This window comes from Panthera uncia (assembly GCF_023721935.1).
Source record: "Panthera uncia isolate 11264 chromosome A3 unlocalized genomic scaffold, Puncia_PCG_1.0 HiC_scaffold_12, whole genome shotgun sequence".
In the NCBI taxonomy this organism is placed as follows: Eukaryota; Metazoa; Chordata; class Mammalia; order Carnivora; family Felidae; genus Panthera; species Panthera uncia.
Genome location: NW_026057579.1, coordinates 32,763,033 through 32,776,555, shown reverse-complemented (window position 1 = coordinate 32,776,555; position 13,523 = coordinate 32,763,033). Strand labels below are relative to the sequence as shown.

At 50.4% G+C, this 13,523-nt stretch overlaps 1 long non-coding RNA gene across 1 annotated transcript; it reads left to right on the top strand.

Moving 5' to 3' along the window:
• The first annotated feature begins 5,238 nt into the window (after positions 1-5,238).
• Positions 5,239-9,742, top strand: LOC125937694 (uncharacterized). The gene is made up of 4 exons (XR_007462476.1): positions 5,239-5,551; positions 6,134-6,266; positions 8,727-8,796; positions 9,263-9,742. It is a non-coding gene; the product is annotated as an uncharacterized LOC125937694 (long non-coding RNA).
• The last annotated feature ends 3,781 nt before the right edge of the window (positions 9,743-13,523 follow it).

Below are 13,523 nucleotides of genomic sequence, written 5' to 3'. Positions count from 1 at the left end.
TTATAACTATTAGCATCCAGATTTGTTCTAGTCTTAGAGAATGACCTAATAGTAAATGCTTGCATAAGGTCTGTTATATGCCAGATGTTTTCCTAAATGCCCCGTATTTTTTCATTAAAATTAATAAATGAGTTATTAATAAATGAGTTATTAGTTAAATTAATTATTAGTTATTAGTTATTAGTTAAATTAATAAATGAGTTATTAGTTTATCCCTCACAACAACTACATGATGTAGGTATTATTATTCCATTTTACAGATGGGGAACCTGAGACATGGGGGAGGTTGAATACCTTGCCCAAAGTCACACAGACAGTCTAGAATAAATTGCTGAACTACACTGCCTCTCCTGAGACTTAAACAGCTTTTGCTTCCCCAAAGCTTACAGTATTAGCAGAGCCTAATTTTTTTTATTAAGATTTTTATTTTTAGGTAATCGCTATGCCCAACATGGGACTCGAACTCACCATCCTGAGATGAAAAGTTGCGCGCCCCACCGAGACAGCCAGGCGCCCCAACAGAGTCAAAATGTATTTGGCCACATTCAATACACAAAAATTATGCCACTTGATTTTATTATCTGTAACTTTTCCCTCGTCTCCATCCTGTTGGGTAGGGCTGGAGGGCAGCAAAGATACAGCTTTGGATCTTTAGTCTTACCAATTAAGGACATCTTCGTCTGTTCAGGGTTAAAACGACCACTTTGGGATAAATATTTAGTAAAGCGATCAGGGCTGTTTCACCAATCTGTCTCCTTCCCTAGATGGCCTCTGGGTTCAAGGGTGAGATGGAGAAAGAGCCCCCACCCTATGTGTGTCCTCAAGGTCCTTGCCAGCTCTCTGATGCAGATGGTTGTGGGTGCTGATCGCTCCGCTCAGCTCCCACAGGCTCGGGGTGTCCACGAGGAATGACAGCCCTCAGCTCCCCCAGCTGCTTCCCATGTTCTGGCGGGGAGAGCGAAGGTGCCTCTGGACCCCTTCCACGCTCAGGCGTGCCTTAGTACAGTGGGTGCCCCTTGGAGTGGGCGGCCATTACTTCTCTGCTGCAGTCCCCCCACATGGGCACAGGACACCCTGGAGGTGGTCTCCTCAAGGCCTAGCTCTGTTTGAATACTTGCCTCAGCTATTTCTAAACTAGAAAGGTACGCGGTTATGAAATAAGGCAGAAGTAGGCAAAGTGCCATATGGATGTAATAGAGCCCAGTAGGGGCGCCTGGGTGGCTCAGTCGGTTGTGCGTCTGACTACCGCTCAGGTCACGATCTCACGGCTTGTGGGTTCGAGCCCTGCATCGGGCTCTGTGCTGACAGCTCGGAGCCTGGAGCCTGCTTCGGATTCTGTGTCTCCCTCTCTCTCTGCCCATCCCCATTCATGCTCTGTCTCTCTCTGTCGCAAAAATAAATACACATTAAAAAAAAAAAAAATTCAAATAGAGCCCAGTAGGAGCGTAGAGGAACTCACAGCTGGCAGGGGCAGCATGGAAGGGCTGGGTGCCCAGGGAGGGGTGCCCAGTTCCCAGGCTTCCCCCACCTGGAGCAGGAATCAGGTTTCTCATCTCCTTTCAGGGGAAGCAATAAATTATTTTGCCAGTAGGCAGACTTGTGATACTTGTTGATTTGGGTGGAATCTCTTTTATGAACAAAACTTATTTTATGTTTTTTTAAAAATTAAATACCTTACCACTACAGTGAAATATAATTTTGCAGATGAGGTGACCACCCTAAAGGGAAATAAAACCAAGTGAAATTTCACGTGGTCTCATCTCCAGTAACGATTGTGACAGTGAGAAATCAGACACTTCCAGGGGGTGAAAATAGAATGCAATAGGTACTTCTGGAAAGAAAAAAAAAAAAAGGCTTTAAATTGTTTTGTCTGTCAGTGATCCGTCTAAGCTCATAGCCATGCAAATATAGCATATATGTACTGAAGTTGAGTGAATTTCCTGTTCTTCGTTGTCGGGAGTATCAAACTTGGATCATCAGAACATCGTGGAAAACAGCTGCGAGTATATTTATTCCGCACCTACCTACCTGTTTTCTCATTTACTATATTGAGATAAATCTATCCATCCATATCTGTAGCGATTAAAAGTTTGATCTAGGGGCGCCTGGGTGGCTCAGTCGGTTAAGCGTCCGACCTCAGCTCAGGTCATGATCTCGCGGTTCGTGAGTTCGAGCCCCGCGTCGGGCTCTGGGCTGACGGCTCGGAGCCTGGAGCCTGTTTCAGATTCTGTGTCTCCCTCTCTCTCTGCCCCTCCCCCGTTCATGCTCTGTCTCTCTCTGTCTCAAAAAGAAATAAACGTTAAAAAAAATTTTTTTTAAAGTTTGATCTAGAAGATTAACATAAAAAACCTCTAAAGTTTTTTAATTAAAAAATTAATTCAGGGAGGTGCGATGAGGATCTTTTCTCCTGAGAATATAGAACATTGACCTAAATATTTTGTTAATCTATGCGGATATCACAAATTTTGAACATACATTTTTGGTTTGGGTTATTTATTTATTTATTTATTATTTAATGTTTTTTATTATTTTTAATTTAATTTTATCTTTTATTTACATCCAAATTAGTTAGCATATAGTGCAATAATGATTTCAGGAGTAGATTCCTTAATGCCCCTTACCCATTTGGCCCATGCTCCCTCCCTTGGTTTGGGTATTTAAAAAAAAAAAAAAATGTAATGTTTATTTAATTTTGAGAGAGGACAGAGTGCTAGCAGGGACAAGGCAAAGAGAGAGTGAGACGCAGAATCCGAAGCAGGCTCCAGGCTCTGAGCTGTCGGCACAGAGCCCGACGCGGGGCTCGAACCCACAGACCGTGAGATCATGACCTGAGCTGAAGGCGGAGGCTTAAATGAGCCACCCAGGTACCCCAGGGTTTGTTTTTTTTAACCCTTCAAAAAACGTGGATTTCTTCAGGCAGTTTGGAATTCTGGGTTAGACTTGAAAGGAGAGAGGGCTCTTCTGCCTGCCAGATTTGGCCCTTCTTACATTGGGTAAAGCGACATCATCATGGGGAAGTAACGTTGTTTATTTATCTCACCAAAGGGCAGTATTTCTCTGGGGGCACAAAAGGCGTGTCATTGCCACACAAAAGTGGATGGAGCCTTCTATAGCCCAGAGGAAGGAGGAGAGCCCAGGGCCGGGGCCAGCAGGGGCAGCACGTTTACCCCGGGGAGAGTGTGTAGTTCTTTGTTAGCCCTTTGGGTTGTTTTTTGTTTTTTTGTTTTTTTCCTCCATTGGCACAAAGCCGAGAAAAAAAAGCACTATTAATTCAACCCCGTATTTACACAGAAAGCTATACTGCTTAGGGGAGAAGGCTCATTATTTCCAAGACTTAAGGAAAACTTTGAGTAGAATTTCCAAAGCTCTGTGAATTATTATACACTGCAGCGAGTTAAAAGTGTGTGTTTTCATGTTGGGCATATAGCCAGTGACATTTTTTTTTTTTCCATTTACAGTGCCTCCGTATTCTTGAAAGCTGAGTAAGCTCACACCGTATGAAGTCTCTCACAAAATGTTTTCGAGAAGCTCTCAGGGTACGTTCCCTTGTTCCGTGTCCTTGTGAAGTATTTAAGCATAAAGTGATGTTAGTGCCAGACTTACCTAATAATGCGCCATGACTTGAGGAGGACTTACAAAAGAGCGCTTTTATTGACTTTATAAATTAAGAACCTGGTATTTCTCAGCTCACTTGGCCTTTTGCCCTTCTGCTACAATTATTTCCTTCTGGAACGATTAGTGCATGTTTTATGGATATTTGCGTTGAACTGGGTGACTCACAGATATTTCCAAAAGAATTTTTAAGTTAGAATGCCACTTAAATGTAATTACCTTTTGTCACCATTGTTGTCCACATTAATTCAGATTCAGTGATGAAGTTAAACATTACCTAAAATGAAAAAGGTGGTCTCTGAATTTAACTCCAGGGCCAGAAGTAGGAAAAATGTGTCCTTTACCACGTTGGAGGAGAAGAAAATGCCATAAACACGTTCATTTATTTTTACCTTTCTCTCCTTAGAAATTCACACCGGGACAAAATCCACACCAGGGAAGGTCTCCTCCGCCTGGGGTCCTCGGTCACCTTGCCTGGGCCCTGTCTCCCCCCCACTCACCGCTTGGCCATGATGCCAAAACACCTTGCACATGTCAACCCCTCTCCACGCCTCCCTGTCTACGCACCGAGTTTCTCCAAGGGCAGCCCGGGGATCTGCGTCTGATCAAGTTCAGACCCTTCCCGACTCCCCTGCCTGCCCCCCTCCTCACCACAGCCCGAGGGGCAGAGCAGGTGGGGTGGCCCCAGAGCCTGCCTTTCATCACCTGGCACCCCCCGGCCCCCTCTCTGTTCTCCCACCTGGTCCCCGCCTCCCAGCCCCCAGCTCGCTCTGTCCCTCAGACTGATTTCATCCTCCCTCTGTCTGAAAGGGCCCTCGGGTCCTACCACAGCGTCAGGGAGGGGTCTTCTCGCTCCTCGGGACCCACAGCACGTCCTCTGTCTGAAACCTACTTCCGCACGTGTCCTATTGTCCGAGCCGGGCGGTGAGCCTCTGACACTGGGGGCCATTTCTCATGCTCCGTCTAGAACCCTACATTCCACGGATGTTCAGGAGACGCCTCCGATGGAAGGAGTGATGGGAAAAAGGGAAAAGGTCGCGAAAACCTTCCTACTTTCTCATCAGCTATGCACCGCAAGGATCCCCGCTTCACCATCGCACCTGGTTGTCTGCCTTGCAAATGTTGGTTTGGAACCAAATAGAAGTGTTTTTATTTTTTTTAGGAGTTTCGTTATTTATTTTGAGAGAGAGAGCACAGGAGGGGCAGAGAGAGAGGGAGAGAATCCCAAGCAGAGCCCGGCACGGGGTGGGGACGGGGGCCCAACAGGGGGCTCGAACCCACACACCATGAGATCATGACCGGAGCCGACATCAAGAGTCAGACCCTTAAGCGGGTGAGCCACCCAGGTGCCCCCGAGGCATTTTTAAAACAGAAGGGGAAAATGGGCACCTCTTTTGCTCAAGGTGTACCTGTGGCCATACCACAGATAGCACGTATCTCTGGAGTGCTCAGAATATTCCAGGCCGTGGTCTCAGCAATTTACACGAACCACCTCTACTAATTCCCTGACCGGTCCCATGATGCAGTACTGTGTTATTCGACAAATAAAGACATTGAGAAGTTCTTTTTTTTTTTTTTTTTTTAATGTGTATTCATTTTAGAGAGAGAGAGAGACAGAGAGGGAAGGGCAGAGAGGGGGAGACACAGAACTCAAAGCAGGCTCCGGGCCCCGCACTATCAGCACAGAGCCCAACTCGGGGCTCCAACTCATGAACCCCGAGATCACGACCTGAGCCAAAGTCGGACTCTTGACCGACTGGGCTCCCCGGGCGCCCCAAAGCCATCGAGAAGTTCTAATGCCAGGCACTCTAGCTCCGGAATGTGAGGGCTTCACCAGCTTCCAGCCCCACCTCACAGAGCTCCAAGCCCTGGTGATGTCAGCGTGGAATCAGAGGAGCCCGAGAGCTACCACGAAGACGAAAACATTGGTTTATGACTGGTGTGTTTCCTCACCACCCCCTCCTCCAAAACCTCTGCCCCAAACCTGTTTGGCCTCCTTGCTCCCCGGCTGTCAGTGACAGCACCATTCACCTAATCACCTAAGCAATAAATCGCCAACTCCTCCCAATCTGTCATCCAACATCTCCGTCACTCAGCCCTGGCGGTTCCACCACCAAGGACCTCTCTGGCCGGTCTCCAATCCTCTGATGACATAGTCGCTGCCCAGCCCCGGTCCTCATCACCACCCTCCCGGTGGGTGCAAAACCACTCTCCTTTCCAAGCATCTGTCCCGCCCCTGCCAAGTATTTCCGCCAAAACAGATCTGATGCCACTCGGAGACTCGGCACCCTGCGATGGCTTCTGTTGACAACAGCCTGATAGCTTAGTCTGGGAGGCCTGTGAGAGTGTGGCTCCCTCCAGTGCAAGCGAGGGGTCCCTGAACAGCCATGACATCTCACACCTCGGGGCCTCTGCCCGTGCTGTGTTCCCTGCCGGAAATGCCCTCCCTTGTCTCAGAAGACCCCTTATTCGTTCTTTACGACCCTGCTCAAATGCCACCCCCCACCTTTCCCCACCTCAGCTCTCCGGGGCAGAATCCGTCCTCCCCAAAGCATGTGACACACACCTCCATCAGGGCATCTACAACATCTGTGCTGACGTTCCCGGGTCTCCAGGAGGAACGACTTGTGCACCAGACCGCGAGTTAGTCGTGAGTACGTGCACCCGCGGGCTGGGTAGGAGATTTTTGAGGGGAGGAAACTACAGCTCTTATGTGAAAAATAGAGCTCACAAGGATTAAAAATATGCAGGTGACAATGCCAAAGAGGAGCCGTGTGTAGGAGACGTCCCGCATCTAATCTGGAATCATGAGGCTCGTTCAACTGACTTCTACCTGCCACCCACCAGAAACTTGTTAGGACCCCTCTTCTTTGGCCTTTTCAATACAGTGCCAGTGCATCTGTTTTGCTTTATTAAGGATCACATGCCTTTTAAAAAAAAATTTTTTTTAACGTGCATTTATTTTTGAGAGAGAAAGAGAGAGCATGAGCCAAGAGGGGCAGAGAGAGAGGGAAACACAGAATCTCAAGCAGGCTCCAGGCTCCGAGCTGTCAGCACAGAGCCTGACGCGGGGCTCGAACCCGCGAACCGTGAGATCATGACTTGAGCCAAAGTCCGGTGCTCAACCGACTGAGCCACCCAGGCGCCCCTGGGATCACATGCCTTTGAGGAAGCACTTTTTGTGTTTTGCTCGCTCCGTGTAGGTGTTAAAAGCCAGCCCTCTGATCTCCCGTCTCAGAGTAGTGTCCCCATCTGCTGATCCCCACAATGGCCCCAGAGTAGGGTCACCTGGGAGTTTTGTGATGCCCTGAGGGGCTTTTACTGAGAGGACGAGGAACTTCATTCCATCTTTCCTTCCTACCGAGGGAGGACAATCTCTCTCTCTCGTAGTAGTCGAATGTGGTGAGAGGCTACAATTTTAAGTGGATAGTTTATAACGAAGGCGTTTTACCACTCATAACCTTTTCTTCAGCGAGTAAAGTATGCAAATGTGAGCCGGCCAGGCCAGCCGAGGACAGGCCTTCCTTCCCCTCCCGAGCCTGGAGCGCTTTCTGCAGAAGGCCGCAAAGCATGATGGCTCCCCGCCCCACTCGGCGTTAGTCACAGGCAAGGGAGGTTTACCGAAGGGTAAGGCCAGTGTTTCCAAGCCGAGGGCTTTCTGGCAGCTGTGGTGCAATGTTGAGCCTTCACTGGAATGATCGATCTCCATGAAGCCAGAGGAAAAGAATGTGAGATATCTGGGTTCCAGTTGCCAGCAAGAGGGTGACACCCAGCCTGACATCGCTCTTCTGCCTCCATTCAGAAACGGGGAGAGAGTCTGGATCAAGGCCCAGGTATTTAACAAGACTCACCTGAGACTGCAGTCATGCTGGCAGAACAGGCAGACATGGAAGGGAAGGGGCGAAGCCTCCTTGAACAGGCGCACTCAGGGCAATGCCACGAAGGACCTCTGAAAACAGAGCGTCGGATACCGAAAAGCGGAGAGAGGGTTCTGCGAGTCCCCATGTTGTCTAAGTTTGAGGATCAATTCAGGGAATAATCCAACCCGATCCTGGAAGCCAGAGGCTGTCACCAGAAGCCCCAGCCATGGCTCTGCCGCATTTAAAGTGTCCAGGCTGCTTTATAATGGGGCCACAGGCTGCACCCAGAATATCAGGCAGAAATGCTCTCATATCGGGACCACGTAGAAGGGAAAGTGTGGGATTTGGAAACAAGGGTCTGGGTTCGATTCCCAAAATTCCCGAGTAGGAGACTCTAAAAACATCACTTGATCTCTCTGGACCTTGCTTCTTCATCTACAAGGTGGGCATAACCCTGTCTACCTCAAAGGCTGGTTTTAAGTCAAAGGAGCTCAGGTATGTGATCCATGAGTACTGCCCAAAGAAGGCTAATGTCCTCACCATCCTGAATAACAATTATCGATACTATATAATACGCTTATTGCTACGCTGGATGATGAGGTTTTTAAAATATATATATGAGATACAGTTTATGTCCACTAAGCGGCTTATATAATACGGTGAGGGACAATGGGAAGTCGGGACGTTTAATATTTATTGAATTCCAGTAGGTCTGGCATTGTTTGAGATACTTTTCACGAGACAAAACAAATGGATCCCTTGGTGGTAGGAATCAGTGTCTCCCATTCCCCAGTTGTGGAAACTGAGGCTCAGGGTTACGTAACTTTCCAAAGTCACAGGGCTGGGAGGCAAGGGCGGGGATTCCATACTCTCCCTTCTATGCCCCGTATCTCTAGAGTAGAAGACTTTCCTCTCACAGCAGACACACGGTGACACAGCACAGACACAATGGCTCTGGTACACCGGGTGGGACTAACTCGGACGTCAGGCACAAAGGCTCTTCCGTTGCAATTACTGAGATGTCTCTTCCATATGGGCTGTTTCATCAGAGCGAGGTCCCTGCGTGTGATGAGCCCCGCAAATGGCTCGTCGGGTGATGGTGAGGTGGCATAGCCAGCGAACAAGCACCTGGAGACCCTGGACTAGGTTCCCGACCACCTAATCTCCCAGGAAGACGGAGGCCCGCTGTCACGTGTCTTTGCGCCGGGCATTGTGTGAGATTCTTTAACTACGTGATGTTATTTAACTCCACAGAACTTGATGCTGTTTTCCTCATTTCACAGATGAAAACACTGAGGACTGGCAGGGAGATAGACTGCTTAAGGTAAAACTGTGAAGCAGATCTGAGATTTGAATTCAGATCTGATTGACTTAAAGCCATTCTCTCAAACTCATGCAGAGCTGAGTTAACTGAAAGGCAGAGCAGCTTGTGATGTGCAGTTTAACAAAGGGATGGCCGAGGCTCCGCAGGAGCGGTTCAAGTAGGATGGGAAGGACGCTTGCAGGAGATGGCCTTGGAGGTGGCCGTGAAAGCAGAGGCGGGATGGGGGCGGTGAGGTAGAGAGAAGGAAAGGAAAGGCAGAGGCAACCGAGGGCCTGAAATTGCAGGGCACATTCGGGGAACACGGTGATGGGGTCCAGGGCCCTGGGGCTTTTAACTGGGACAAACTTTAGAATGTATGTCGGGGCCAGATGGCTAAGGAATTTAAATGCCAGGCTCCGGAGGTGGGACTTCAGTTCTGTAAGCTGTGGGTAGCTAACATCAGATCTCTTAACAACCATTCTTGCAGTCACGAGACCCTGGAGCTGGAAGGGACCAGATGACCAGCTCAACCTCTTCCTCTTTCTGAGGCCCGGGAAGCACGAACTCCACTGAGCTCAGTAGAACCTGGGCTGGAGCTCTCTCAGTCTACTCGGCTCTGCCTCCTTACCTCCACATTCCCGACTCGGAAGCCCACGGCTTGAGAAAGTGCCTCAAAGACCCTCCTTCTCTTAAAAAAACACACACACACACAAAAAACCAAAACCACAACCCCATCCGTTAGCGAAGAAGAATTATTGCCAAACAAATAAAAAGATCCTAAACCTCACTCGTAATTTTAAAAAATGCAAATCAAAACAATGAGATGCTAGTTTTCATCTAACAGACTGGCGAGGCTGAGTTTGAGAATGCCCGTCATCGGTGATTCAGCCTGTCCCGATAACCCGTTGGTTGGAGTCTAAATGGGGCAACCTTCTGGGAAACGCTTTGGGAAGATCCGTAAAGATTGCAACTGTGCATATGTCTTTTTCATAGAAGTGCGATTCTAGGGATTTAGCCTAAGCTCAGACTCAATCAAGTGTGCAGAGTGCATAGTTAGATGTTTGGTGCAGAATGTTTGCAATTGTGAAAAACTGGGGAGAAAGACCCTAATTGCTCACCCATAGAGTCTCATTATCACATATCAATACAAAGAAATAATATGCAGTCATTTTTTAAATTTTCATTATTTTTTAAATTATTTTCAATATTTTTTTTTTGAGAGAGAGAGGGAGGGGGGAAGGGCAGAGAGGGAGACACAGAACCTGAAGCAGGCTCCAGGCTCTGAGCTGTCGGCACAGAGCCCGACGAGGGGCTCGAACCCACGAGCCGTGAGATCATGACCAGACCTGAAGCTGACCGCTTAACCCACTCAGCCACCCAGGTGCCCCATGCAGCCATTTTTTTCTTAAGTTCAGTAGATGTGTATGTGCTCACATGGAAAAGGTTTAAGACATAGGAGAGGGAAGGAAGCAAGCTGAGAGTTGGGCTGTGCGCAGTATGAGTACCATTTGTGTAAGAAAATAAAACATACGTATACTTGTAGATACGTGGGCATTACCTAGTAAGATCCCCAAACACCGTTCACAGCGATTATCTCTGGATGGAGGAGGGAGGGACTCTGTGCTCTAAACCCTCTGTGTTACTTAAATTTGCGTGTAGTTTTTCCTTTATGTCTCCCTTCCTTTTCTGCTTTTTTTTTTTTTTAACTATGACCACATAGTATTTTTCTAACTTAAAAAAATAGTAAAAAAAAAAACAATAGAGAAGGTATTACCAACAGATAGGTGGAGAGCTCAGAGGTAAGGATTTTAAGTTCTGTTTTAGAGAACTCCTGGAGACAAGCTCAATAGCCTATATGAAAATTTATAAAAACAGACCCAATGTTTTTTTTTTGTTTTGTTTTGTTTTGTTTTGTTTTTTTTATCAATACCTCTAGGGTCTAAGAACCTCGGGCCCTTACTATTTTTGTTTTTGGTTATATGGTTTGATATTCACTTGTCCCATATTTATTTTGTGCCTACCAAATACCAGGCACTGGGAGTGAAGCACGAGGCTTTTAGTCCTCGGTCTCAGGAAGGCCACGTAGATCAACCCCGGTCATGGTCAAGAAGGGAAGAGAGGCAGAACCGATGCCTGCAGGTTCAACGAACGCTTACTGGATAGTTCCTGTGTGTATACCACGAGGCTGGGGACATACACGCGAAAGCGATACAACCCCCGCCCTTTCTCGAAGAGCTCCCACTATGGTGGGGACAGATGCAAACAGAAAATCACATACTACAGACAGAACGTGGTAAATGTGGTAACGGGGTGACGCAGAAGGGACTGTGGGGATGCACAGGACACTTAACCCAGCCTAGGAGGTCAGGGAAGCCCCGCCGGAGGAAAGGGGAGTCCTGGCCGAGTCTGGAAGGTTGAGTGAAGTTGGCCGAGTGCGGAGCGGGGGAGCAGGGGATTGGGGGCACGGGGTGGTTCTTAGTTCTGTGCATCGGGAGGAGAACAGCAAAAGGGCAGGTTGAGCTATTCATCTACACACCCCGCTACGGAGTTTGCACTTTATCTGGAGTGTACTCGAGTGACACGATCTCACATGTGTGCTTTAATAAGGTTCACTCTGGCCACCTCTGGAAATGCAGCAGAGGGAGAAGTCGAGGTGGGGACAATGCCCACTTGGGGTTGCTTCAAGCCGCTCCAACTCTGATGATTTCCACCTATATAAAGACCCCGGTGGCCTCCCTGTTTCTAAATCCTCATCTTTTGTGGCCTCCTGGCAACATGTGCCCCAGCTGACCGCACCTTCCTCCTGTCTCACTTTCTGCACCCAGCTCCCACGAATCCATTTCCCTCCCACCTCGGCGATCTCCCCTCTTTGGCCCCCTCTGCTGGATCTTCTTCTTCCCAGCTTTTCTGCACTGGGGGCTCCAGGATCCCCTGGGGGGCCTGTTGTGTCCTCCCCCTGCAGTGGAGATTCGTCTTATCCCCAGGCTTTCAAGACCATCTCTGCGCTGATGACTCCCAGATGTCCGTTCGGCCCCCTCTTCCCTGGACCCCACAGTCACATCCAACCCGCTCTTCCAGCTTTTACCCGGAAACCTCGTAGCGGTCTTCGACTCTCTTCTTCTCATACTTCACATCCAACTGTCAGGAAATCCTGCTGGCTCTACCTTCAGGACACATCCAGGCTCTTCTCACGGCTCGACTCCACCACCCTAGGCCGCGCGACTATCGTCTTCGGTCGGGACTCCCTGCTCCCATCTTTGTGCTCCTACCGCCCAGGTTACTTAAAGACGTGAGGGAGATCAGGTCACTGCTCTACTCCAAAGCCTCTGTCTTAGTAAAAACCAAAGTCCACACACCTCTCCCCTGTCCTCCTGCTTTGTCCTCCTCTGGTCACCGGTCTCCAGATGTCCACTGTCCACATCTTTTGCAAAGGTGTGCCTGACCCACTCCTCCCCCACTTCCTCGAAGGCCTTTCCTCCTCAGGCCTTCCAGCCCCAGCTCCACCCCGGGCTCTCCAGCTGCCTGCTTTTTCTCCCGCAGAACTTGCCCGTCTCATGAGCACGGTTTCCAACACACCTTACTCATACTTCTTATTGTCTGTTACCCCCTAGGATGCTGAAGGCAGGCAGGGAAATCTGCTCACTACCTCCACATCTAGAACAATGCCTGGCATACAGGAGTTCTCCCTACACTTGTTGAACGAGCCAGCTGACCCTGGAGCAGGGAACTTCCGCTCAGAAGGACCATTCGGGCCGGGGTAGGGGTGGAAATGCCGGAAATGCTGGAAGGTTCAGCAGTGGGTTAGGGATGGAGCCCCAGGAAGGAGCTCTGCGGGGGTGGGGAGGGGAGTGAGGGGTGAAGGGGTTGAAGCCCAGATGGGGATTCTGAGAGGGCTAAGAGGTGCGCAGGGACTAGAGGTGATGGGGGGCCAGCAGTGAGGTGGGGGCGCAGGAGAGGGGGAGGGGCAGGCACTTGGGACCAGGAGGCCAGGACGAGGCTGATGCCGCCACTCGGCAGGTCCTCACCCAGGGCTCACGAGGGGAAACAACGGTTAGACGGGCAGTTGCCCAGTGACTGTCACATAGCGGACACTAGAAGATGGACGCGCAGAAGGTTCGAAAGCCCGACAGCTGCGGTGGGCACGGCGAGGCCGGAGACATCTGAGCTTTCTCAGGCCACAGCCAGAGGCCTCATAAATAAATGGACGCGGACTGAGAGGCGGCACGAAGGCGGGGCGCTTCACAGACCCGGAGAGGGAAAGGTGCCCGAGGCAGCCGAGCTGCGGACCGCGGACGGGGTGGCTCCATCACTGGAGCCGCGGAGGGCTTCGGTGGGCTAGCGGGGAAGGAAGGACCCCCAAGGCCCGAGAAGGACCCCCAAAGCTTGGCCGGTCCCTCAGGTGAGCCGCCGAGGGCTGCGACCTCGGCGCCGGGCGGTGGGCACGCGGAGGGCGGCGGAGGGGCGGAAGGTGCGCGCCTGCAGCCGCGCGGCCACGCCAGTCCCCGGCCCGAGGCAGGCCGAGAGCGCGGGGCGCGCCGCACCTACGCGGCCACGCGGAGCGGCGGTCCCCGCCCCGGCGGCCCGCGCGCTGGCCAATCAGGCGGCGCCGCCGGCCTCCCGGCCCCGAGGCCCCGCCCCGGGCGGGCGCGCTGCCAGCCAATGGGTGGTCGAGCCCGGGCGCCCAGAGCGCGCAGCCCGCGCCGAGCCGGCTCAGAGCGAGAAAAGCGAACCCAACCCGTCGGGGCCGC